Here is a 4806-nt window from a genome sequence, read left to right as displayed (position 1 = left end):
CTCTTTGCGCAGTCCTTAACTTGTTCTGAAGTTACTTTGTCAGTCTCCAAGTTTATGCCCAATATGTCAGCACCGGTAGAATGCCTTGATTGTACACATTTCTTTTTAATGATAATGGTAAGGTTCCAGTCAGGATTTGACAATGTCTGCCGAATGCGCTCCAACCTTTTTTTATCCTTCTGTAAGTTTTCTCCCAAGTAACCACGGATATCCGTGGGACGTCCACCACAAGTCCCAACGTCCATCCATCCGGATATACAACATGGACGTCGTGGGACGTACAGGAGAAGTCCATATCCTGTTTGGATGTCCGAAGGACATCCCACCGGGATGTCCATGGGACATCCCATTTTGAACGTCCGCTGGCTGTCCATAAATAGGCATGCCCAGGATATACACTAGTGAGTTATATATAAACTAGCATAAATATATTGCCGGAAATTTTAGTTTTTTCATATTATATTTGTTTATTTTTGTTCTCTATCGGACACAGTTCATTCTTTTTTCAAAGCAAAATAAATATATTTCCAACTTGATATAAATTCTGCCCACTTTAACATCGCAATATTAAAATACGTTTTTTTTTTCTATCGGTGGGTCATACAAACAATTTGTAGTTTGCTTTAAAAAAATGCTTGTGGATGACTAGCAGAATATATAAGCGCCCATTTGAAGCCACTTATTCGACCTAGAGCCAAGCACTCAAGTTACCCCTCATTATGAAAAGTTCCTGATCATAGAGTTTTGGTCCTGACCTCTGAACATGTAACTTGGACTTAGGCTATGTAGGTTCAGGTTTTTCCTTGAAACAGGAAGTAAAACACGTTGTTGGGCTAGTTGGTGCATTGTATTAAGAAAAAAACAGCAAAAAAAAAAGACGGACACAGGAAACATACACAAGACAGGCCTCTTCCAGCCTCTTTTCTGTCTTCTCGTATGTTTCCTGTGTGCGCCTGTTTTTGGCTGGTTTCTTAAAACAGGAAGTTGTCTGCAGTGTTCAATTGTGCATACAATAATATCATTATAGGTAACAAAAACAAATCTCAAAGGCTACGCTTTTGGTGGCTGCGTGCGTTGAAAGCGATTACGAAAGCTATAATGCGTCAGAGCCGCCATGCATTGACAGTAATCTCAAAGGCTATGTTTTTCTGGCGCCGACAGCTTAGCAGAAACTAAAAACTCAAAAATCAGATACCGAATATTCCCAGAATAAGTAAATATTTCACTGTGTAATAATAGAATATTTTAAAAACCTATTTATGTTTGCGTAGATGCACGTGGAAGTGTTAGGACCTTGGCAAAGCAGAACGCTACACTCATCCAATCCAATCCAAGCTCTAGCCATCGTCGCCACGCCATTTTTCATTCTGCGATCGTTTTAAGGGCAGCGGAGCAGCGTTTGTCACCTTCCGTGCCTGCTGAAGTCTCCTACTCAGCTACCAAGGTATGACAGCTACATCGATTTCTTTTTTAATTCGTTTGGGTATTGAAATGTGTTTTCTTCACAGGTGCCAGGATGCCTAGACTGCGGGAGAAGCCGCACGCGCGAAAACGAGCGTCGCTGGAAACAAAGACGATATTCGAGGACTTCGGATCTCGCACCGGCAGCCAGCAGTCAACAGCTCGATAATTCGCAAGTCTAGAACTGTGCAGTGGCGCGTATACCCCGCACGCATGCATTAACATGTGCGGTCGGGCTGTCCCTGCAAACATTTGTACGCCTTGTGATGCTGGTCGCTGCACCGAGGCGACATCGGAAGTTCAGGACGGTGGTTGTGAGACTACGCGCACTAAGGACAATGCATGTGCCTTGCTTCCCTGATGGATATACTCTACATGACGCTTCGGATGGTTCACTTCGCTGTGAGAACGGAACAGGATCCCTTAGGAGAGGTGTACGCACAAGTCAATGCGGGTTTTCTGGTAAGCAGGACCCCGGAGTCTACATTTGCTTTAGCTACCGCGGACTCTTCATCGGCGCCCTTTGATTCTCCTGGCAAACAGCTTCTCCTGGCTAATGCGCTCATGATCAGAGCTGTAGCCGTCAGTAGCGGCAAGATCGCCTGCTGATCTCTACGAAAATAAAAAGCTCCTTTTAAAAAATTGAAGAATATATTAGTTGTTTTTATCTACAAGTTTGTTTAATATCGTGAGAATATGGTCACTACGGCCACGGCGGGGACATTGTAAACGAGAGTACGCATTCGATGGCCAAGTGATTTTTAATAATTGTAAGAACGCACTACGCCACGAGAAAGAGCTATTGTTTAAAGAAAGTGAAGAATATATTGATTGTTCTTCACTAATAGTTCGTTTAGCCACGTCAGAATGTGGAGACATTGGGAACGAGAGTACGCATTTGACGGCAAGTTGACTTACGAGAACTCACTACGTCGCGAATAACATTTAAGCTGCAATACCATTAAGCATGTCCGTGTGGCACCCCGCGAATGACATAAAGTTTAAGGCATTAGCCAGTTAATGTCATTTTTTGTGCCCGTGTCGCAGAGTGCTAGTGAAGTGATGTAGTCAAGATTAATTCCTTCTTGTCATTTCTGTTGCTTTCGCTGCTTAATAATGCTAATTGATGTATTTTTGCTCTTTCTTTTTATTCCATGCTGCAAACTCAAATGTCAAAGCAGGGTGGGCAATAAGTATTTTTGTTCTGCTGTTCTCTACCTTGTGTTGTGCTATTGAAATTGCAAGTTTTCTTCTTTATCCGTGTATTTATTTGTTCTTTGAACAGTACGCATATATCTGCTTATTGGTCTTTTTATGTATATGTATAAGGTGACAATAAACGTTTAATTGCATGTGGAAGTTGGTGTAAGTTCATTTCTCGTTTATTTAAAACAAAAAAGCATTCAAGCATTAGACCAATGTAATATATATAATGGTCCGGTGCTTGAATGTGTCCCGGCCACTATTGTCGCTTCAAGGCATGTGTATATCTGGAATATCCCCGGGAAGACACACACACACACACACACACACACACACACACACACATATATATATATATATATATATATATATATATATATATATATATATATATATATATATATATATATATATATATATATATATATATATATCCTGAACGTCCCCTGCATGTCCATGCTGGATGTCCGCGTCGGACGTACTACGGATGCCAAAGCGATTACCTTTGGATTTCCCAGGGACGTCCCTCGGACGTACGTCGGACATTCATGGATATCCCACGGACATCCCGAATATCCAGAAAGGACGTCCGTCGGACGTCGCCCGGATATCCGTGGTTACTTGGGCTTCTCATGATCAGGGTCCTCTATCAGTAATGGATATAGGTAAACGTACTCCCTCACAGACTCTAGAGGTTGACTGGCGATCCTGAACTCCTGTTACCTTGCCCGGCTATTGATCATTAACTTTGTCTTCTGCATATTAATCTTCAATCCCACTCTTATATTCTCTCTGTTAAGGTCCTCAGTCATTTGCTGTAAGTCGTCCCCAGTGTTGCTGAACAGGACAATGTCATCTGCGAATCGAAGGTTGCTGAGATATTCGCCGTTGATCCTTACTCCTAAGCCTTCCCAGTTTAATAACTTGAATACTTCTTCCAAGCACGCTATGAATATTTTTGGAGAGATTGTGTCTCCTTGTCTGACCCCTTTCTTTACAAGTATCTTACTTTTATTGTGGAGAATTAAGGTAGCTAGGGAATCTCTGCAGGTACATGCCAATATATTTACGTAAGCCTCCTGTACTCCTTGATTACGTAATGCCTCGATGACTCCTGGTATCATGACTGAATCCAATGCTTTTTAGTAATCTTTGAAAGCCATATAGAGAGGCTGATTGTACTCTGCGGATTTCTCGATTACCTGATTGATGACATGGATGTTTTCCATTGTAGAGTATTCCTTCCTGAAACCTGCCTGTTCCCTTGGTTGACTAAAGTGTAGTGTTGCCCTTAATCTATTGGAGATTATTTTGGTAAATATTTTATATAATACTGGGAGTAAGCTAATGGGCCTATAATTTTTCAATTCTTTAACGTCTCCCTTTTTGCGGATAGTATAATGTTTCCATTCTTCCAGTTTTCTGGGACCCTTGCAGCCGATAGACACTTCGTATAATGAGCCGCCAGTGATACAAGCCTGTGTTTTCCTGCGAGCTTGCCATCACATGAGCTTGTTAAATTTAGGAGAGCATTTTAGCGCCAGCAGCGAAGAACAAGATGGGGACGTACTAAATACCACGGCAGCGTACCGTGGTGTCTACGTGTTGCTCTTGTTCGTGTCTGCCGGCACGGAAGAGCTAATTAAACAACCGAAAATTACCTCGCCTAGAAATAATTGGTGTGTCCGGCCGCGACCGTGAGATGAACAACGAGAACGGCAGCGACCAAGAACAAAAACGCTGCATCTTTCGAAAGTGCGCGCCACGCGGGCACTACGCCGGCACGCGCGCTGGTGTGGTGCCATCTCTGCAACAAACTGTGAACCCACGACGAGCTGTGCACAGCCGCCGAGATTCTAGTACGTGTACTCAAGTCTCAAAGTCCTTGAGTCGCTTCAGAGCAAGGAGGCTATATAAACTTCTGGAGTGACAGTCCAAGCCGTTGCCAGCCGTCACCTACGGGGGTGAGTGAAGCCGAATGAAGCCACCAGCGGCCATATTGCTAGAGGGAAAAGAGCGCGACTCCAGCAAACGTTGACTCCAGCGTAGACAGCCGCGCTCCCCGTGTTTATGGTTCCGCTATGCAAAATAAAAAAACAAATTGCTTTAGAAAATACTTCAGCCCGCCCCTGCGTGTCGCTG

The 4806-nt window shown here is 43.2% G+C and overlaps 1 long non-coding RNA gene across 1 annotated transcript; it reads left to right on the top strand.

The window, feature by feature from the left end:
• The first annotated feature begins 1336 nt into the window (after window positions 1-1336).
• On the top strand, window positions 1337-2820 carry LOC139057348 (uncharacterized). Its single transcript, XR_011512695.1, has 2 exons — window positions 1337-1444; window positions 1509-2820. It is a non-coding gene; the product is annotated as an uncharacterized lncRNA (long non-coding RNA).
• The last annotated feature ends 1986 nt before the right edge of the window (window positions 2821-4806 follow it).

The sequence above is a fragment of the Dermacentor albipictus genome, chromosome 1, assembly GCF_038994185.2.
Source record: "Dermacentor albipictus isolate Rhodes 1998 colony chromosome 1, USDA_Dalb.pri_finalv2, whole genome shotgun sequence".
NCBI classification, from domain to species: domain Eukaryota; kingdom Metazoa; phylum Arthropoda; class Arachnida; order Ixodida; family Ixodidae; genus Dermacentor; species Dermacentor albipictus.
The sequence above is the reverse complement of the archived record's forward strand: the minus strand, read 5'-3'. Positions and strand labels throughout refer to the sequence as shown.